A 23,558-nucleotide genomic window follows, 5' to 3' on the forward strand; every position below is an offset into this window, starting at 1 on the left:
ACTACCAACCCCCAATGTGGCATTCTCAGTGTCCCTTCTTCTCCTGTTCCCTCTCTCCACAACTCCACCCCCACCGTCTCCACACCAATTTTCCAGTTGAGAGTCAGGGGTGGCTGAGACCTTTCTTTGATGCTCCTGAGGGTCATAGAAGAATGAGACGAGACCATCCCTCAGTGACTTCCCTCTGTAATTGGGCTGAGCTAGGGGTGAGAAGGGATTCAACCACAGAAACCATTGGGAAAGCAAGAAAATGTAGAAAGGCACAGAACAGGTATGGGTTGGCCAAAGGAGTGAGATACAGCACATTCTTTCCAAGGAAAACATGGTGTTTGCTATGACAAGGAGTCCTCTCCAGAGGCCCAGACTTTTTTGGTCTCATAGTCTGAGAAACACAAAATCACAAATATAGACCAGAGAAGTAGAAGAATCCAAAAGAGAAGAACACTGGAGAGGGGCCACATTCTTTGTGATGTGGGTTGTAGTGAATGGGAAAGGGAATCTAGGCACCTGGCCTATGGGATCCTCACTTATACCCATCAATGGTCCCTTCTTATTCAGGCAAGTGTACTTCACAATAAAAGCACCCCTCTGACACATCTCAAATTCCAATCTATAGCAAGATGGCCCAAGATCTACCAAGCAAATTTATACTGGAATTAGAAGTTTGAGCTTCAGAGACATCATCTTCTACTCGGAAGGTTGGTAGTGCAGCTATGTCCAATGTCATGAGGCACAGAGATGACAAACCTGCTTTCCCCCTTTAATTGTCTTCTAAACTGACTATTTACCTCCTCTGTTAAATTGTAAACTCTTGGAGTGTTGCATTTTCTCTGGATCTAGCACAATGGATTGTGGAAAATCCTCAGTGGGTGGCTTAGTGATAAAAATGTGGCCTCTAGGCAAAAGCCAACACAGAAGCCTTTGGCATGAGTGAAAGGAGCATAGATAGAGGGAACACTGTTCTAGGGGCAGAATTAGTAAGAGAGGAGTCCAGATTCACAGGTCATAAGTTAACAGGGATTCTGGCTTTGATCACCATGGTACCCTGCATAATGGCCCTCAAAGATATCCGTGTCCTGATTTCTGTCCACTGTGAATATGTCACCCTATGTGACAAAAGGAACTCTGTATATGTGATTACGTTAAGGGTCATATAAGGGGAAGATTATCCTAAATTATCCAGCTCAAAATGTAATCACAAGTGTCCTTATAAGAGGTAGGAATTTTACTACAGAAGGCAGAGATGATGCTATGATGGGAGCAGAGGGGCAGAGGCAGAGAGCCTTGAAGATCTGAAGATGCTCCACTGGAGTTTGGATCCTCATACTGGCCAGCCACCAAAAGAAGCAGCAGCTCCTACACTGCTGGCTTTTGACATGGAGGAAGTGACCATGAGCCAATGGATGCAGGCAGCCTCTAGAAATTGAAAGCGGGGGGGCTTCCAGTCAAGATGGTTGGATAGACGGTCCCCAGCATCAGTCTCTCCCACAAAGTGACTAATTTACAACTATTAATAGTAATGACAGCCAAGCTGGGGCCACTAAGCTCAGGGGAAGAGGGGAAGACACCTATGGAGTGGATGATGGTCGGAGAAGCTATGAAGAGAGAAAGAAAAAACCTCCCGGCCACTTCCTGGTTGAGGCTGCTGAGCACACAGAGCAGGAGCTGGAAAAAGCCGCAGCTGTGCCCTTCAGATGAAGTTGTTTGCAGGCAGCAGGGGAGAAGAGGGCCTTGGTGCTCCCAGGCCATCAATAATTGGGTTCCTGTGGATCCACATTGGACTGAGGAGCCACAACAACTGAAAAACAGGAGCCACTCAGAGACTGGCAAGTCATCGCAAGGGACAGGAGCATGGCCCGTCCCATGGGAATTGTCTGGAACATAGGTGCTGGGGGAGATGGGCCCACCGGGAGAACACTGGGGCATAGCAAGGACAGCTGATCTGCCTCCCAATCAGCATGGGACCACTCAGAGGACACTGGTCAGGAATATAGAATTGCATGGGGTGCGGTTTGATGAAAAGACTCAGGCCCAGACCAGTGTTTCTACACAAGTCAGGTGCACCGGATTTCACTAGACCCAGAAGTATCTATAAAGTCAACCATAAAAACTGGAGCTTCACAAAAAGCCTTCCCTAGGGAATCAGCAGCCAAGCAGCAATTTAGCTCAACCACACAGCTCAAGTACTGGTCCGCATGGGAAGTTCCCCCACTTCAGAAGTAAGCAAAGGACAACAAATTAGTTCTAACACAGAGTTAAAGTGGTGGGAACAGGAAATAACCCAACACAGAACTGAGAGAAAGGACAAAGTACCCACGACCAGAGACAAAATTTGATATTAACTAGTAAAGGTCTCATTTCACCAAAGAACACCTATAACATGTAGAAGGTCTGGAAGTCCTCTGGGCTACCAAGCCAGAAAGTGGGGAGGGCTGGGGGCTTCAGCCATGCCCCCAGCACTTGCAACCAGGCCCGAGGGTGGTGGCCTCGGGCTTCGGTCACACTCCGACAACACAGGCAACCAGCCCAGTGATGACCACCAAGCCACCACCGGAAGTGCCCCGGGCTCTCCCAAGCCAGGGTTGTAGGGCACTGAGGGCCTCAGTCACAGCCCCCGCACACAAGCAACCAGCTCAGGGCCGACCACCCAGATGTCAGAAATGAAAAATGATACAACTACAGCTGAGGCAGATATGAAAAGGATGATACACTTGTGGAAATAAATTTCAAAATTTAAACAAAATAGACACATTTCTAGAAAACTGTGCCAAAGCTGACTCATGAGGAGACAGAAAACATCATTAGCGTACCATTTTTGAAAAGGTTTCCTTTCTCACAAGAAAAACTATAGGCTCAGTTAGCTTCACCAGTGAGTGTTATCTAATATGTAACAAACAAATAACTTCAATCTTGCAAACATCTTTCCGAGACTAGAAAGAAAAGGGGGGGCGGGGCGGAATTCCCAATTCCTTCTGCAAGGCTAGCGTCACCCTACTAAAATCTGACAGGACTACTATGAGAAAGGACACTTACAGGCCAGTTTCACTTATGAATATAGATGTACAAATTCTAAACAAAATGTTAGTAAACCAAATCTAGCAATGTATAAAAAAGGTAGTCCATCACAGCGAGGTTGGGTTTATCTCAGATATGCAAGCTTGCTTTTAGAGAAATAATTTGTGTTGTTCATATCTTCTATATTTATATGAATTTGGGGGGTCTCTTTAATTAGTAATTAAGAGAAGTGTGTTGAAAACTCCCCACTACGATAGTACACTTGCAGATTTTTTCTTTTAGTTCCAACAATTTTTTGCTTAAGTTTAGAGACTATTTTATTAAATGCATTCTTGTTTAGAATTGTAACATATTCTCAGTGAGTTGAATTTTTAATATTATATGGTGATCCACACTATTTCTAATGATGATCTTTGTCTTAAAGTCTATTTTTTTTCCTTTATTATTATAATTAAGCCAGCTTTCTTTGGTTAGAATTTGCCTCACATATTTTTCTTCTATTTTTAATTTTCAATGTTCTTCTCCAGTCCTTGACCATGTGAATATATGATTTCCATAGAGGTATAACAATAGGCCATTTATAGTTTTTTATTCTGCTTAAATTTTTTTTCTTACCATTTTAGACAAAGCTAACCTTTTCCTTAAAATATCCTTCAAGGTTCAGCTCAATAGAGATTAGTTAGAAACAACCTAACTGTCAAAGAAATGATGATTACATCATAAATAATGGTAGTTACAAACCAATATAAATGAAAGCTTTGGGTCATCCTACCAGGTAAGTCACCAAGAATTGCAGAGGCGATAGCTAGAGGTGAGGGGAACGTAGAATAAACAGAGAAAGAGGGAGAGGATGACTACCAGTTGCCGCCCTCAGACCCACTGCAGCAAGAGGGGCTGCGGGTCATCGCACTGACCTCCCTCCTGTGAGTCTCCTCTCATGAAGGAAAGCCCCTGGGAACCACAGAGGAGTTGCTCCCTGACCTCGTATGAAAATGTAGCTCTGTGCAGTACGAAGGGGTAGACTGCGGCAGCCATGAGAGTGCATTTTGCAAACCTCTAACAACAGGGACTGTAACTGACTGAGGCACCCACTGCTAGTCAAATCCTGCACAGTGAAGCGCTTTTCCCATGGGATGCTCACAGCTGATGACAGGGCACAGCAGAAATACTAAAGCTGGCCCATCCCTGGGAGATGCAGGACTGCCCTGATGGTCACCTTTGATTCAAGGACTTCCCAACACTCCTGCCAAACTTTCCTTAGACTGGACAGTGTCCTAGCATGCTCCTTCCCATGCTCCTTTACTCAAGGTCAGCCTTGCATCAAGGCTGACAGCTGTCCCAGCCTCACCTGCTACCTCCACATTATCTCTCACAGGTGTTTCTTCTGCAATAATGTTTGCATTTCTAATCCTGTCTCAGCACCTACTTCTTGGAAGACCTGCACTGAACAACGGGCATAGCAAAATCCTCCTAAATGTCCATTAGGACATTGGAATAATCCCATCACATATATCTGAAGTGAAAAACAAAAAAGAAAAGGGAAGGGGGATAGAAAAAAATTTTGCTACTGAAAAATTATTGGGAATATATATGCTTAAACCATGATTATCTCCCAGTCATGGGATTCTAGGTGATTTTTATTTTCTTTATTCATGTTTTTTGGTGATTTTTCAAATTTTCTTCAAAAAGCATGCATTACTTTTTCCAATTAGCAGAAACAGTTCATTTCACAAACCACTACATAAGACTCCTTATAAATGTACATTCAGGCTTTCCACGAGGGTAGCCTTGATAAGCTGAATCGGAACCCATCTCATATTTTTGCAAGGCTCACTGACACCTTAAATGGAGAAGAGGGCACATAAAATGACAATCTTCATACGTACTGATCGTGGATGTTGCTGTCTCTGTCCCCTCCCTCATCCCTCAGCACTGCTTTTACATGTGGGAACTAAAACTCTGGAGATGAACTGGGCCACTTCCGTGTTTCCCTCCTTTTTCTTCTCCTGCCATTGCCCAAGTCCCAATTCTTGCTGGTCAATTTTATGAACTGTACAGATGCTGGAGGTAAGAGAAAAGATACTGACAGCTGAGGGGGGAAGGATTCCTGGCTTGATGGTCACACTAGTTTCCCCATCACCCATCCCAGGACCCTCGGGAGCACTCAGGTGGGGCAGATGAAGGAGAGGAGTAAGTCCACCTCATTGCCGACGATGAGTGGCCCCGGGTGGATATTGTCTGGCGGGGCCAGGCTGGAGGTCATTTCCCAGGCATCCACAAGGGCCACACGGAGGTCAGCGAAGGCAGTTCGCAGGAGCCAATTCAACTGGAGGGTGAACCCATCACTCCCATACACAGACTTGTAGCCGGTGTAGGCCAGTTTGATGACCACAAGAGTGCTGGGTTCCCAGGCCAGCAGGGCGGCCACGGCCACCCAGATCCCTGTCAGTCATCACACAAAAATGGATGGAGGGAAGGTGGTGAAGTGAGCTCCCAGGCCCAGCACCACCATGGTGTGGGAGCCCCCGGCCAGGCCCCCCAGCTGCCAGGCCACAGAGTGCAGGGAGGCCACTGGTGTGTGGAGCGAGCGCAGGGGCCAGCCGTGGGCTCGCCAGTGCAGCACTATGCCCCGAGAGGTCTCCACCACCATCAGGGGCCCCGTCTGGTATGTGACATGTAGATCCACTGGCTTCAGGGCTGTGCAGAGTGTGAGGGTGGTCAGGGGTTAACATAGGGCTGTACTTTTCATTTAAAACTACAAAGGATCTAGGTTCTCTTTTCTCTTAGCACATAGGTATCCTACGACCACCTGGTTTTGCTCTTCCTAATGTGTGATATTACCAGTCACCTCTTAGTTCCCAAATGTGAAGGCTTACTCTCAGTCCCCAGACACTTGAGCAGGAGGGTAGACAACATCACACAGGCCTCCAGGTCTCCAGGTGGGGCAGCTGGTGTTTTCAGATAGCTCGTGTAAACAAACAGCAGCCCACTTCCAGACTATTTCATGCCAAGAGGCCTGATAAGGCTGCTTTCATGCTTGTGGGTAAGAGGGTAGAGCAATGGGGGCTCAGGGGGGTTCCCTTCATGAGAACACAGACCCGTGTGGACCCTACACACCTCTCTGTGGGGTGAGGGAAGACAGGTGGTGGAGGGGGTGGGTGCTCATGTTCTCTTTTCTTGCTCATCCTTGGCTCTCATGTTACCCTTTTTCCGCAGTAAGGCATATTCCTTCATTCACGTTATGTTGCATTGTGGAATTTGTCCTAAACCCTAGTGAAAGGTGAAGACTCAGATAAGACTCAGCTTGCATAACAGTCTGACCTCTTTTAACTTTTATCCCCAAAGAAGTAAATACCAAAACTCTGTCTGAAGCACTGACATCTCACTTCAATTCCTATCTTGTGTCTTCAAATGCCTCATCCACTCGTTTCCCTAGAGGTCCCCTCCCACCTCTTTAACCCAGTGTGAAGGGCTATGAAATAAATACACCGTCTCCTCCTACTCCTGCCCCCTGGCTGCCAATCCAGGCACCCCATTAACCTCCATTTGCAGTTCATTTTGTGGTTATCTAGAGTTATTCGGTCATTTCCATTCATTCTAGAACCAATCACTCAGCAAGTACTGTCAAGGCCTCCAGCATCCTTCCTTTACTGCTGACACTATATTTCTTTACCTGTTCAGCCTCTCCCTGCCTCACATGTGGACTGTACAGCTGTGTTATGACTGGGCTTTGCCCTCTCTTTTTTCAATCCCATCGGTCTAACGAACTGAAAACTCTGCTTAAAAACATCCAGTGTATGGCTGGCCCGTGGCTCAGTTGGGAGAGTGTGGTGCTGATAACACCAAGTCAAGGGTTAAGATCCTCTTACCAGTCATCTTTTAAAAACAAACAAACAAACAAACAAAGAAAAACATCCAGTGTCTCCCAATTGTCACAACACAAACCCCTAAATCCTGGATTCTCTACAATTCTCTTCTTAAATTCCAACTCTGTTCCTCCAGTACCCCTCAGCAAGTCCTCAGGTCCAGACAAGCTTGTGCATATACCTGCTCTCCTGTAATGTGGAGATTATGCATAATCAAGTCACCCTGTTTCTCAGCCCTTCCCCTGCCCCAAAGCAGGCGTCCTGTCCTTTCGCATCACTCTACTGAAACCCAGGCATTTTGCACCATTGACAGGATGTTTCCTGCCTTCTCACAGCCCTCTTACTCCTCTTGTTCTTTTCAGTGTCCTACTCCCTCCCCCATGGCTACTCACAGGGCACGGTGTCACACAGATATTCCCAGCACTGCCGGAATGTGGAGCCCCCCATCATGTGGACGATGTGGCCATCCAAGATGCTGTCAGCAGTGGGAAGGAGTGGCAGGCGCAGGCCAGCGGAAGCCAGAGGGCTTTGGGGCTGGGATCCCAGGGTAGCGTGGCTGTTCAGGGGACAGAACTGTAAGCAAAACGATAAGCAGGTACAGAAGAGGCTAAAGCTGTGAGCGTGAAGTAAGTGCTGCCCTTTCTGCAAGCCCCAGTGCCACTTGCCCAGACTCTCTCTCCTCTCCCTGGCCATGACGATTGGAGAAATACACCGAGGGAGGACGTTGTCTGTCACATTCCTAAAGAAAAACCAACTGGCAGGAAGGGGAGCCCTTAATGGAAGTGTGTGAGGGGAGGAATCCTGAGCTAAGGCAAAGGCGGGAGTGGGGTGGGGGGGCGGGTGGATTCTTGGAGGAAAGAGGTTCTCAGAGTCAAGGGCTTTTGCGCCAGCATCAGGCTCCTGGGAGGTAGTGAGGGCTTAGAAGGAGGAGACAGGTTGGAAACAAGTTTAGGGATCCAGGTTCTTTGAATTTCCTTGTCACAGGGATTTCATCTCTGCAGAAAGCAGATTTGCTTTAAAATGTACCCAGGAATTTGGTTTTATTTAGGTGTGGTGAGGCCAACAGTTCAGGAGGAGATTCCCATTGAAGAAATAGTTTGTTACTTGTGTTCCCAAGGTGAAGGGGCACAGCATGTCTCGCAGGCCACCCAGGGAAGCACGGGGGGTCAGTCAGGAGGTGGACGGAGTGAGGGAAAAGCATGGGCTAAAGGATCTACTGTGGTTTTCACAGGAAGGAATGGGCAAGGCGGGTAAGTCACTGAGCAGGTTTAAGATGTGCTAATTTGAATAATTTGGGTGGGCTCTGGGCTATAGAGATGGTCTTCCGTTGTCTGGCATCCGGCCATGGGGTGATTTAGGGCTGGGAATGGTATACGGGGCTGCAGGAACCTGACAAAAGGAGGCGGTATGGTCTCAGGATTGAGTGGTTTGCATGTCAAAGGCATCCTCACAGGCACGCTGTTTGCTATCTCTAGTGGTTAGCTGACCCTGACAGGGGCAGTCCCTCCCTGGATCCACAAGGCTCTAGGATAATAAAGCATCATAAAATTCAGAAAACAGGCTGGCCAAAGGCTTCGGTGCCCTGCCTGGGGGCCCAGGGCATGGAGCTGGAGACCAGACCACCCCTACAACCAGGCAAACCGCCAGTGCCAAGGAGCATACCAGAAACATCACCTCCGTGTGGATCGCCCACCACAGCCACCACAGTAACCACGGCTGCCACGTAAGTGGCTAGATGACACAACCACCACACAGATGGTCCACCAGCCACTGGAGTGCCCTGACACAAGGAGAGTCACCAGCAGAGACCAAAGAAAAGAAGAGGATGTCTCTCTCCACAAAGCCCATTCCAGAGTGACAGCAGAAGCATCTGCTCTATGATAACACTGGGGGACCTGAACACACCTCTCAGCATTGGACAGATCATCTAGGCAGCAAATCAACAGAGTAACCATTACTCTTTCAGAAGGAGAGAAGTAATCTAGGGTTTTCAGTGGGGGGGGGGGAGATTGGACAAGGGGCATAGAGAATAAGTACAACTTGTAACAAAATACATACTAGTAATATTGATTTGATCAATGTATGTCAATTGAATCCCCAGAATATGTATAATCAATTATGATTCAATAAAAACAAAGAAAGAAAACAGGCTGGCCGGTTAGAATACAGTGCTGATAACACCAAGTCAAGAGTTCGGATTCCCGTACTGGCCAGCCGCCAAATAAAACACAGAAAATACAAAACACAATTAGTGCACGAAGATGTTTGGAGCCTTTTATAAGAAGAATTAACTCTCCTCCTGGTCTCACAAGCCCCACCTGGCAGATCCCCGCTTCCATTCTCCCCGAAATGGCGGAATCTGACGTCAGTTCTCTGCACCAAGCGTCAGCCTTCGGCCCAGCTGGACGCTCCGCCCTCCCTGAGACTCCCGCTTCCCCTGGCTTCCGGGACGCTTCAGTGTCCTGGTGGCTCCTTTCCTGACTCCTCCCCTTCTCCTCAGCCTCTCTCGGTTGGAGTGTGCGCTTCAGTCCTTGCTCCTCTTTTCTAATTACGCTCTCAGCCTCCTGATTTAGTCTCAGCCTAGACTTCTCAGCCCAGTTCCAGGTTTGTGGACCTAACCGTGCACTCAGCACCTCTGCTCCGTGTCTCATGCACACGAGCGGACCTGGACTCCCAGTCTCCACCCTCGCCTGCCTCACACGTGGCTTTCACCATTTCAGCTGATGGCACCAACTCCTTCCAACGTCCTTCCAGGGGAGCAGGCTCAAACCCATCTGTGATTTTCTTTTTTTTTTTTTTTCGGCACATTCCACATTCTCTCTCTGAGGAAATCCTCTGGGCGCTGCCTTCAGAATATGTCCAGAAATGAATCCCTTTACTGCGACCTTTACTACTATAACCTAAGTCCAGGGCCTGATCACCAAGAGCCTCCTACCTTTCAGTCTCCCTGTTCCTCCCTTAGCCTTCTGCAGTCCATCCTCATTTTTTCCCCATTTTAAAAATTGTGGTAAAATACCCATACATAAAATGTATCATCTTAACCGTTTTTAAGGGTACAGTTCCTGGTATTCAGCACATTCGCAGTGCTCAGCAACCATCACCACCACCTGTCTCCAGAATTCTCCTCATCTTGCAAAACTGAAACTGTGCCCATTAAAAACTAAATCTTCATCCCTCCCTCACCCCAGCCCCTGGCAACCACCACTCTACTTTCCGTCTCTGTGATTTTGACTACTCCAGATACCTTATATAAGTACAACCATACAGGACAGATGACTCTAACTACAGAAGTCTGAGAGGCCCTTTTGAAATGTAACTCATACTATGGCTCTCCTCTGCTCAAAACCTGCAATGACTCCCCTGTCACTTAGAGCAAAAACCGACATACAGAGCCCTTGCTGGTCACGCTGTGCCCTCCTCTTAACCTTCCTGGTCTTTTCATCTACCGTTTTCATCTACCATTTGGCTTCCCTGCTGCTCCTCAGATGCACCAGGCCTGCTCCTGCATCCTCTCCACCCGGAATGCTCTTCCCCCAAGTATCTCCTTGGCCAACTCTCTCACCTCCTTGCTCTCATCTCATTCCTCAAATGTTGTCTTCTTAATAACATCTACCCCAATTCCCTATTGAACATTGCAACTTGCCCCCACCACACTCACTCCTAATCTTCCCTCCTCTATATTTTAAAATTTCCATGTCACATATTTCTCTCTAACATCATGCATAATTTACTTATTGTTATGTGCATTGCTTACTGTCCCTTCCTCCTGTCACATGTAACTGAACAAGAGCAGGTTCTTCAACAGTTTGTTCAATGCTCTATAGAGCAGGGACACACAGCAGGTGCTCACTATGCATTTGCTGAATGTCAGAAGGGACTAATTGAAGAGCTTGTGTCTTAGGAGGAGTGGGGAATTTGCTTTCTGGCTGGGAGCAATGTGGGTGGGGGGGCAGTTAGAGAAGATTCTTGAAATTTGGAGAGATCCAAAAGTGTGGTGTGCTCTGAGAGTATCAAGTCACCAGTGCCCCATGGAGGTGACAGAATTCAGGGGGCAGGTGCAGGACGATCCCAGGGACCCTGGATCCACGTGGAGGCATCTGTTCCCCCAGCAGGGCCCAAGATCACACAGGTTTGACCAATTAGCACTTTGGGGAGACCATTGTGGACAGAGGACTAAGGAAGGATTCCTGATGGTCAAGGTGGGCTCCTTTGCAGGAGCCTAGGTGAAGGGAAACCTCCTTACCTGTCCAGCTTCAGAGGTCCTGAGAATTGGATTAAAGTTGATGTAAAGAAAACACCTGAACTTGGGATCTCAAATCCTGTCCACTACACGTTCACCACACATGCAATTATCTTTAACATCCGTCGCCTATCAGCAGACTGTTACAGCATCTGGCACAGCGTAGGGAGGGGCTCGACAGCAACAGATGCCCGAGGCAGGATCATAAAAGCTAACAGAGCCATGTTCCTGTTCTAAGCCCTTCACATACATTAACTTAGTTGTCCTTACCACAGCTCTATGAGGTAGGTACTATTATTATCCCCTTTTACAAATGAGAAAACTGAGGTGCAGAGAGGTTAAGTAACTTAAGTAATCAGAGATGACATTAATCGTAATTGGCAAATAGTAACTGGTGGAGCAGGGATTCTAACCCAGGCACTTTCACTCCAGAGACGCTGGCCTTTACTTCCACGTGACATCCCGAGGCGACTCCTGCTTCCAGTCATAGGTTTATTTCCAATTGACTAATGCAAAAGCGACACGTGATTCTTCCTTTCTGACCAAAAAGAGCAATACAAATTGGTCTGAAAAGACCGGGGTTTGCTAGTGTTAAATTCTCTGGCTGGAGAGTGAATGCTACCAGGAATTCCCCAGACACGGGAAAGCTCCAGAGGTGGGCGTCTGGTGCGAGAAGGCACCATGGGCATCTCCAGCTCAGCTCACTTCTGCGCTTCTGAGCTCCCCCGGTCACAGCGGGCCGCTGCTAACTTTTACGCTCATTAGAGCTCCCTTCTGCGGGGCCTCGGAGCAGCAGCCAGCTCAATGGCCAAACTCGCACCTGAGCTTCCAGGCTGTAGTGTTCCCTTCTCCCTCCGTGGGGTCACATCCAATTCTCTTCTCCCTGCTGTTGTTTTCTAAATCTACATCCCTCCTTGCAGCGGCCGTCAGAAGGGTGGAGAGGACTGGGACTCTTCCCTTTTTCCATAGGTCTGTGGTTCTCTTTCTAGCATCAGCGAAATTGTCACGTGTCCTGACCATCATAGGCCAGGTTGGGTGCCCTTTCTCTGTGTCATCAAACCACTCAGGACATACTATGCTTAAGCTCTCATCACACTACATATTTTAAAGTCATGTGCCTCTTCACTGACAACTTGTAGAGAGCAGGGGTGCCAACTGTTTTCCATCAGTAGTCAGTCAGCACTTGGTGTGAGAGCTGGCATATAGTAGGTGCTCAGCAAACGTGTTTAATAGAAGTGAGATGAATGACAAGGGAAGCAGTTTAGGCAGAATAATAACAGTGACCAGGATTCAGGCACCCCAGATGAGGCTGGGTTTCTTACCACGCCATCAGGGCCTCTTTATGGGGTGTAGTCACATGCCAGTAATGTCCAGCTGAATGTCCTAGCAGTGAGTCACAGGGCAAGGTAGAGGGCCGAGCACAGAACCAGAGCTCACCCGAATCTTCCTCCTTGTAGTGACAGGTGAATTCTTCCCCCCCTGTCAACAGGGCGTTCACATTGCAAGTCACATTTTCTTCATATCCTGGGGGTCCCCGGAAATAACCTATGAAATCCACTGTGGCCCAATAGTCTCTCCAGATTTTCTGCAGAACCCCCACAGCCTAGCTAGAGTGGATCAGCCTCACTTGCACCTGAGCCTCCCCAGCCCAGAGCAGGGGGAAGGACAACAGGTATATGCCATTCTCCAGATCCTGTATATCCCTAGTTACCCCTGCCTTTAAGTCTGGACCCAAGAGCTGTGCCCAAAACAGATCCCCACCATGGGTCTTGTGCCTGCCTCGGTGGTCCCTGGCCACAAGGACAGCCTCTAGGTAGCCTCCTAAGGTATAGCTGCCCTGGGCAGGATCCCCCAGGTGGCAGGTATATTAGGCCTCACGGCTAGTTTAACATCAGCACATGCAGGTTAAGCAACTTTCCCCCTTCTCCCCCTCCCGTTTCTGTTTTCTGCTCTGGGAACTGAGATCCCTCTCCTCAGAAGGGGTAATATCCCTCTCCTGGGAAGGGGTAAACATTACTGTTATCATCCAAGGAATGTCTTGTGGTCTGTGTTTAGCAGGCTTCAGGCTGGAATGCTTCGTACCGAGATAGTGGCTAATCAAGAGACTATGCCTTAAGCAACCAGATGTTATCAGACCACAAGGGCTGTGTCACCTTGCACACCACTGATTTCAAAATTCCCCACTACTCTGTCAGAACCCTCCCTAAGAGTCTTATAAACCTCCTGCTTTCCTTGGTTTGGGAGAACTGATCTGGTTCAGTTTCCCCTCCACGTTAGTGGAATAAACCTTTTGGCTAAAATGGCTCCTGGACTGGGTGTCTCTCTTTTCTCTGTGTTGCCGAACCTAACAATGTGGAAGTCTGGGGACTTGTGGAGGCAAGAACGTTCCCATCATTTCCCGGGGCTAGAGCCAGTAGAGAAGATGGGTCAGGTTGGGAAGCTCCTGGGGAGGTGAGCCAGAGGACTTGTGTGCAGGGCTGGGCCCTGGAGGCTGAGGGATGGGATTGTCAGGCCAGGAAACCCTGAAGTACCCGACCTTTCGGTAGAGAAAGAGCAACCTGTCAGTGGTTTGTGTTTCTTCATCTTCCGAGAAGGAGATTTGAATTTGTCAAACTGAATCCTCCTCTGCCTGGTGAGTCTCAGGCAGGCGTCCTGCCTGCCACATGCCCCCTCTGACCAAAGCCTGATGCCTGAGCCACCAGCCCACACATCTGCACATATCATAGCATATTTAAAGCCATATGTCTGTGGGTTTTGCTAAATCCCACAGAGAATAAAGAGCGTCTCTGTCTCCTGGTCCTCATTAGCTTTTACCCTATGACCTGCACACACTCCTACTGCCACCAGAGGGGAGTCTAGGCTCAGCTCCACCCCCGAGTCCCTGGCTGTCCCCACTCCTGATAAGTCCTTCTCCCTCAAGACTCCAACACCTGGAGTAAATCCCCCTTCCTCTCCTATTTCCTCTTTCCCCACCCCTGTCTCCACCATCTCCACCCTAGACTTAGAAAAAGGATTTTCTTTACATATAGAAGAAGGAGCCCTTCCTCAGGGAGCAGACAACAAAATCGGACACACGGTGATCCCAGGGATTTGCACAATAGCGGAAAGGAGAGAGATGCAAGAGAAGACGGATAAGCCCTGAAGGGAAAAGCCGCATAAATGCACAGGTAAAAGGGAAAGGTGGGAAATGAGTGAGCGAGCCCCCAACCAAAATCCAAGTCTCAGGAAAGCACAAGCCAAAGTTGGCTTGCCGCATGAGAAACATATCCATATGGGTATGGGTACATCAGCCCATCAGGGTCTCCCTGTATGGGACTTTCTCTGACTGCACCTTAATGTCAAGGATCTTGACCCCGTGTTCAACCTTTCCTCATAGCACAGATATCAGGTAACATATATGCAGTCCTGGCCATCTGATACTCCCACCAGGGCCAGGGCAAAGAGAGTGCCCAGGTGGCTCTCTCTATATGTATCTCCTGGATGAAATCAACATAAGCAGGAAGAAAGACTTGGTCGGCACAGCAGGAAGGGCGACCTTCACCCTGGCCGCTTGACCTGTCCCAGAGGCACTAAATTAAGTTCCTGGAGGTCTTAATTATCTTCTCTGTTTCATCTCCTATGAGTTGTTGGCAGAGTTTGTGAGCAAGATATTTTAGGGATGTGTAAATTTCCCTCTACTTTGAAATCAATAAAAAATGCATCCATTCAATCTCTCCCTCAATAAAGAATGAGCACTTTATTATAGGTGCTGGTGTTAAAATGATAAAGGACAGCACCTGCACCTTAGTTAATCCAAGTCACCGAGAACTGTAATAAGTGCTGGGGTACGTAAGGGGCCCCTGCCCATACTGGGACGGGGGAGCCGGCAGCAGGGGAAAAGATATGAGATGCTTGAGCTGAGTCGTGAAGGAAAAGTGCAGGTGAGAAAGGCGGAGCAATTATGAAAGAGAGAGCAGAATGTACGAAGATGGAAAGGAGAGGGGGCATGTCATTCATTCCAATACAACTCTTAGGAGAAAATAAGGCAAACTCTTCACAACCTTGGATTTGGCACTGACTTCTTGGATATGACACCAAAGGCACAGGAAACAAAATAAAAAATAGACAAATTGAACTTCATGAAAAATTTTAAAGTTTGGGTATCAAGAGAGGCTATTAACAGAGTAAAAAGGCAACCCATAGAATGGGAGATAGTGTTTGTAAATAATTTCTCTGATAAGGGATTGAGATCCAGAATATATAGAGAACTCCTGAAACTCAACAAGAAAAAAATGAACAACTGGATTCAAAAATAGGCAAAGGACTTGAATACACTTCAAGGAAGATACAGAACTGGCCAGTAAGCATACAAAAAGATACTAAACATCACTAACCATTAGAGAAACACAAATCAAAATTGCAAGAAATACCACATCACCATCAGAAAATAGCAAGTGTTGCTGAGGATGTGAAGAAATTGGAACACATGTGCACTGTTGGTGAGAATGTAGAATGGCACAGCAGCTGTGAAAAACTAGGGTGGTTCCTCAAAATATTAAAAGTAGAACTACTATATGATAGAGTAATTCTATTTCTGGGTATATACCCCTCAAAATTGAAAACAGCATCTCAACGAGATATTTACACACCTGTGTTCATAGCAGCATTAGTCACAATAGCTAAAACATGGAAGCAACCCAAGTGGCCATTGATGGATGAATGGACAACCAAAATGTGGTATATACATATGATAGAATATTATTTAGCCTTAAAAAGGAAGGCAGTTCTGGCATATTCTACAACATGGACGAACCTTGACGACACTATGCTAAGTGAAATAAACCAGACACAAAAGGACAAATATTGTATGATTCCACTTACAGAGGCAGTTATAGTAGTCAAAATCATAAGAGACAGAAAGTAGAAAGGTGGTTGCCAGAGGCTGAGCGGTGAAGGGAATGAAGAGTTACTTAGCAACTAAAGAGTCTCAGTTGTACACGATGAAAAGAGCTATGGGGGTGGATGGGGGTGATGGCTGCACATTATGGATGTACTTAATGTCACTGAGCTGTACACTTAAAAATGGTTAAGATGGCAAATTTTATGTTATATGTATTTTACCACAATTTAAAAATATATATAAAATATAAGAAATAAAGAAATAAAAGATTCTCATTTACACCAGAACTAGTCACAGGAACCATAACTCATCCCAGGTTAGACACTGAAACTTTTGACTTAACATCCAAATAAGATGCTGTGGAGGCAACTCAATTTGAAGCCCATTGTTATCTGGTTTAGCACAAGTGATTTGTCCTTTGTAAATACACAGGTTTATGTCTTTGAGTTATCTTTTGCTTTGTTTCTTTATTCATTCCTGGTAAAACTCCTTTTTGAAGTACTACAACTTTCTTTCTCAGCAGAACCAAGGGGAAAAGGAAACGTCTACATGTGCAGCAAGGTAGAGAGGAGGAAAGGGGTGTCCCTGGAGACAAGGTATGGAGGTTACAGTGCCTCTCTCAGTTATGAGAAGTGGAAAGGAGCCAGCTGAGCTGAAGCAGAAATGTAACAACTTGGAGAAAGAGAAGGCTTGGAAAGCATAGATTTCTATCTTCTCCTCAAACTGTTTTGGACACCCTTAAAGCCACCCCTACTTGTTACAATTTGCTCGCTCTCTTTCTATGAACTTGTCCCACCACGACACTTCTGCTCCTGGATTAGAAGCTGGAAAATAGAGTGAGGAAATGGAGGTTTTTTCTCAGCCTCCTTCTCCCAGATGCAGGTAACTGGTTCAAGCTCTATGGGAGGATCGAGATGAGTGGAAAGAGGAATACTCACCCAAACTGCAATGACCAACCCTAGAACCACAATCTTGTGCCACGTGAACGGGGTGATGAAGAGTTTTGTGGACGCCTGGGCTTGTGTATTAGACATCTGGCACGTGACTGAGATCCTGGGTAGAGAGTTTCAAAAATCCAAGAATTAATAAGGAACTATCAACATAGAATTTGTATATTGATAATGACAGTCTCTGAAATTTCCAGATTCATGATTAAATAATTAAAAGCTATACTCAGCAATGTGACCCATGCTCTCACCAAAGAACATCCAGCTCGTGAGCCAACCACTCACAGGCTCTAATGATTGATCCTGCAGATTTCTAAGCCCCTAAAGACTTCTGTCTTGACGTCTAGCCTTTGACATCATCAGCCTTTCCAAAAGAGGTAGGTTCCCTTTCAACAGGACATGGAGTTTGGCCAAAGACATTAGTTGCTTGGCACTTTTGTCTTCCTCCCGACTCCAAGGAGCAAGAGCTTTAACAAGTGAAGAGAAAGGGAGAAAAACCACCAAGTCCTCCAGAATACTAGGTTCTCCTCCCAGATCTATTCCCAAGGACTGTGAGTCTCAGGAAAAACCACTTGCAACAACTCCATGCAACAACTTGCTTCAGCTTCGACATCTCTCCCTTTACACGCTCTTCCATGCTCTCCTCTTCTGCCCTTCTAGGTTCTCCTGTTCTCTTCCAACCTTTACATTTGTGTGAGCCATCATATCATTTTCCCCAAGACGAGCAACGGGACCTTACTTTCTAACTTGTTGCTTCTTTGTGAGTTAATATTCATTGAACATGCTTTGTTGTTGTTGTTATTGCTGTTGTGTTGCTGGCTGGTTCAGGGATCAAACCCCAGACATGGTTCCTATTTATGGTTCAATGTGAATATGCAAGGGGAGTGTTAGAAAGGTAACAATCTAGTGGAGTGGAGTTAGATTACTCCCTCACCTGTGGATGCCACCGCAGAATGTCCCACAGGTGGATGAACACCTAGGCCTCAAAGGACTCCATCAGTCATTGGAAGCCAAAGGTGTGTCAATTGTCTCTGATTTGAAAATCAATTATGAAGGAGGTGTTCCCAGAAGAAAAACTCAAAATAAATGGAGGAAAAGGTCTCTCGAAAGTTTGGACTAGAAAAACACTTTTTTACAGGGAGAGGGTAAACCAGCACCCAGGTGCCAGAGAAATAAAACCATGACCATCGTAAGGATTCTAGAAGCAGAATGTGACTGTTGATCAGAGGATGGGATGTAGTTATCCTGGAAGGCAGATCTGGGCTCAGAGAAGCTCTTCACTGCCTTTACCAGAATTCTGGTATCAAAGAGCTTAATCTTTAGGAGCCTTTGTGTTTGATCTAGTTCTGGAATCTGTTTATTTTTTTCCACAATAAGCAATCTCCAACACTGGGATCAGAACTACCGGGATCAAACTACATTTAGAATAAACAGGAAATGAATGCAAAAAAAGTAGAAGGAACAAAATAATATAGATAAGAGCAAAAATAATGGAATAGAAAACAAACACACAATAGAGAGAAATGAGTAGGATAATTTGGTGTTTTGCAAAGACTAATAAAACTATAAACATCAGGTGAGATTAATGAAGGATAACCAATGGCAAGTATGAAAAAGGGTACATGTGACATATCTTACAGATACTAAGACATAGTAAGAGAATATTATAAATAACTTTATGCCAATTAATTTGAAAATTTAGATAAAATGGACAAATTTCTGGAAGAAGCCTTCCCAAAATGAACACAAGAAAGAAAAAATCTAAAATGTTCTATGTCTATTAAATAAATTGAATCTGTAATTTAAAAATTTCTACCAATGAAAACACTGGACACAGATTGTTTACCATGTAACTATTCCAAACATTTTATGGAAACTTTATACAGAGTACTAAAATTCTGCCACAGAATAGAAAACAAGGAACTACTCCCAACTAATTTGAAATCTTCATGACCTTAATTCCAAAACGAAAGCAGGACATCACAAGAAAGGAAAATTATAGGTCAACTTCTCTCATACACACAGTTGCAAACTGACTAAACAAATTAGTGACTAACTTTGAGTGAAAGAAACCAGATATTTTAAAAGTACCTGGTCTAAAGTATTAAAAGTCCAGGACAGGAGACTTACAGTGCTGGGAAGTTGTCACTCTCATCCTCACAACAAGAAAAAAGCTGGACAGACTGAAAATCCACAATTTTCATAGATCCATTAGATAATTGAATTTTAGAGTTATCAGATAAAGAATTTAAAATAACTGTAATTAATATACTAAGGGCTACAATGGAAAAAAATGGACAACATTTAAGAACAGATGGGTGATCTAAACATAGAGATGGAAACTCTAAGAAAGAGTCAAAAGGGAGTGTTAGATGTCAAAAACTCTGTAATGGAAATGAAGGCTGCATCTGATGGATTCATGATTAGACTGGACACTGCTGAGAAAACAATCCGTGAGTCTGAAGAAATGTTAATAGAAACTCCCCAGATGAAAATGCAAAGAGAAAAAACAGTAAGTAAAAAAGGAACAGAACATCTAAGAACTGTATGACAGTTATAAAAGATGTAACATACATGTAATTAGAATACCAGAAAGAGAAGAACAAGAGAAAGGAGAAGAAATATTTGATGTAATAATGGCTGAGCATTTCCCAAAACTAATGACATGCATCAAACTACAGATCCAGAAAGCTCAGAGAACATTAAACCAGATGAATGCCAAAAAACCAATCTACAACTAGGTATATTATATTCATATTTTAGAAAGTCAACGACAAATAGAAAATCTTAAAAGCTAGAGAAAGCAAACACTATAGAAGAACAAGAGTCAGGATTACACCATCTTCTCTTCAGAAACCATTGCAAGTAAGAAGAGAGTGCAATGAGATATTTGAAGTAATAAAATAAAATCCCACCCACCCAGAATTCGATATTCAGCAAAATTACACTTCAAAAGTGAAGGAGAAATAGACTTTCTCAGACAAAAAAAAAAAAAAAAACTCAGGCAAACTGGGGCCACAAAACTTGTGTTGCTGGGAATATTGAAAGAACTTCTTCAGAGAAAAGAAAAATGACATCAATCAGAAACCCTAAGTTCTATATAAAGAAATGAACAGCATTAGAGAAGAAATAAATGAAGGTAAAATCAAATCTTTTATTTTCTGACTTTTAATTGATATAATTGGTAACTGTTCAAAATAAAACAGCAAAAAATGTATTGGATAATTATAGCTTGTGGATAAGTAAAATGAATGACAGCAATGTTATAAGGGATGAGAGGGAGGAATTGGGTATACTCTGCTATAAGCTAACTGTGATACTCCAGAAAGTGGAATTAGATTAGTTGTAAATGTATATTGCAAAGTCCAGGGAAACTGCTAAAATTTTTTAAAAGAAGCATAAATAATAAGCAAGAGATAGGAGAAAATGTAAATATATAAAATATTCAATTAGAACAAGAAGGCAGAAAATGGGGAAGATAAAGAAAAGAAGAAAAGAATAAATGCAATGAATAGAAAACAGTTACAAGCATAGTAGATATTAATAATTCTATCCATAATCACTTTAAATGTGAATGGTCTAAATACATCAATTAAAAGACAGAGATTGAAAAATAGGATTGAACTATGTGTTTTCTACAAGAAATTCCGGTTAAATATTTAGACACAGATAGATTAAAAGTACAGGATGAAGTAAGATAGACCATGTTAAGTTAATATCCATCCTTCTTGAATAATTCAAAAAAATAGAAGGGAGCACTTCTTAATTCATTCTATGAGGTCAGCATGACCCCAATACTGAAACTAGATAATGACATTACACAAAAAGAGAATATTACAGACCAATATTTCTTATATTGATGCAAAAATCCTCAATGACATACTAGCACACCAAATCCAATAGCATATGAGTAGGATTATATACCACAACAGAGAGAGATTTATCCCAAGAATGCAAGGGTGATTTAACAAGAAGATCAATCAATATAACACACTACATTAATAGAACAAAGGAAGAAAACCATATAATCATCTCAATTTATACAGAAAAAGCATCTGACAAAATCCAACACCCTTTCATGATTAAACACACACAATCAACTTGATAAGGAACATCTATAAGATACCTATAGCTGACATCATACTGAACCGTGAATATCTAGATTCTTCCCCCTAAGACCAAGAATAAGGCAAGATGTCCTCTCTCACCTCTCCTACTCAGTCTTCAACTGAATGTCCTGGCCAAGGCAAGAAGATAAGAAAAGGAATTTAAAGATATAAAGACTGAGAAGAAACGAATGAAACTGTTATTGTTGACAGATGACATAATTATCTATAAAGAAAATCCCAAGAATCAGAAAACAAAAAATAAACACTTCCTGGACCTAATTAGCAAGTACAGCAAGTTTGCAGGACATAAGATTAATACACGAAAATAAATTGCTTTCCTATATACCAGTAATGGATCATTGGAATTTGAAATTAAAAACACAATACCATTTATGTTAGCACCAAAAAAGGGACAAATACATGGATATAAATCTAACAAAATAGGTACAGGACCTATATGAGACAAACTACAAATTGTGATGAAAGAAACTGAAGATGTAAATAAATGAAAAGATATTCCATCTTCAGGGATAGTGTGACTTAATATTAAGATATCAGTTCTCCCCAATTTGATCTATTGATTTGATGCAATCCCAATCAAATCCCAGCAAGTTATTTTGTGAACATCTACAACCTGCTTCTAAAGCTATATGAAAAGGCAAAAGACTCAAAATAGCCAACACAATACTGAAGAAGAACAAAGTCAGAGAACTGACACTACCTGACTTACGACTTACTATAAAGCTGCAGTAATCAAGACAGTGTGGTATTGACGAAAGGATAGACAAACAGATCAATGAAACAAAATAGAGAATAAAGAAAAAATGGGACAGAAGGGACAGAAAAAGACCCAGAGAAATATAATTAACTAATCGTTGACAAAGGAGCAAGGCAATTCAGTGGAGAAAAGATACTCTTTTCAATAGATAGTATTGGAGCAACTGGACACACACATGCAAACAATGAACCTAGACACAGGCTTTACATCTTTCATAATAATTGACTCAAAATAGTCCACAGACTCAAATGTCAGATGCAAAACCATAAAACTTCTAGACGATAACATAGAAGAAAATCTATATGACCTTGGGTTTGGTCATATACTGCTGACAAATAAGCATATTTAAAATTGCTCAACATCATATTTAATAGGGGTATTGCAAATTAAAACAACTATGAGATATCACTACTCATCTGTTCGAATGGCTGAGATCAAAAACACTGACAAAACCAAATGCTGGTGAGGTTGTGGAGCAACAGGAACCCACATCATTGTTGGTGAGAATGTGAAATGATACAGCCAGGTTTGGAAGATCATTTAGCAGTCATTAAGACAGTGTGGTACTGGAGCAAGGGTAGACGGGTTTACACAATGAAATAGAGAATCCAGAAGCAGACACACCCATATCAGGCCACTTGATTTATGACAAACATGTCACTACAGAGAATTAAGGAGACTTTCAATAAAGAGTGCCAATACAATTACATATCCATATAAAAGATGATGCTATTGTCTGCCCGGAACCATATACAAAAATAATTCCAAATGGACGGTAAATCTAAAGTGTGAAAGTTAAAACAAAAAAGCTTCTAGGGGATAGCCTAGGAAAATACTTTCATGAGTGTTGGCAGATGTGAAAATTTCTTAAACAGGACACAAATAGCACAAACCATTAAGGAAGAGATTGATAAACTGAACTGCGTTAAAATTTGAAACTTTTTTTCATCAAAACACTCTATAACAGCATGAAAAATTTAGTCACTGTGGGAGAGCACATGTGGAATTCAAATAGCCTACAAAAGACTAGTATATATACATCATTTCTACAAGTCAATAAGTAAAAGTTAAACAGCCTACTAGAAAAACAGGATAAAAATCTAAGCAGGCATTTCACAAAAGTGAATAATCAAATATCCAATAAAGGGGACTTTCAAGATGGCGGTGACTGCGGCAGCTGGCACAGAGTAGCTGAGGTGGAAAAGGCGGCCACTGGGCCTCAGGCAGCCAGGAAACTTGTGGACCTTCCTCTCGCCATCTCTTAAGGGAGGACCACTGCTGCTGGCCAGCCGTGGGGGGTGACCGCCACTTTGCCCCCGGCAGGAGAGGCTGCCTCATTTACAGGCAACAGCTTTGAAGTGTGGAGCAGGAAAAGAACTGTTTCTTAGCTGCAAAAGCGAGTCTCGAAACAGGGAACACGGTGCCAGGGCTGCTGTGGATGCAGACAGGATCTCGGAGGCCGGGGCCGCGCTGAAGGCAGCCAGCTGCCCTACTCAGGATTCGAGGTTTCAGGCTGGCATTAAAGAAGATCCCTGGGAGCGCCCGAGCCGTGCCGCAACTGAACAGCCCGAGGCGGCAGCGGCCGAGAACGGGGAAGGCGGCAAACCAAGGACAGAGAGTGAGCACCTGACCGGGCACAACCCTGTGAGTGACCCCTGGACCAGTCCTGTGGGCGGCAGATGCCCACCCGACTCCCGCCTGCATCACCAGGCCACTCACCACCC

General features: G+C 44.3%; 1 pseudogene; it reads right to left on the reverse strand.

The window, feature by feature from the left end:
• Positions 1–5,179: 5,179 nt before the first annotated feature.
• On the reverse strand, positions 5,180–17,034 carry LOC134372488 (NXPE family member 3-like; annotated as a pseudogene).
• Positions 17,035–23,558: the final 6,524 nt, after the last annotated feature.

This window comes from Cynocephalus volans, chromosome 3 (assembly GCF_027409185.1).
Source record: "Cynocephalus volans isolate mCynVol1 chromosome 3, mCynVol1.pri, whole genome shotgun sequence".
NCBI classification, from domain to species: domain Eukaryota; kingdom Metazoa; phylum Chordata; class Mammalia; order Dermoptera; family Cynocephalidae; genus Cynocephalus; species Cynocephalus volans.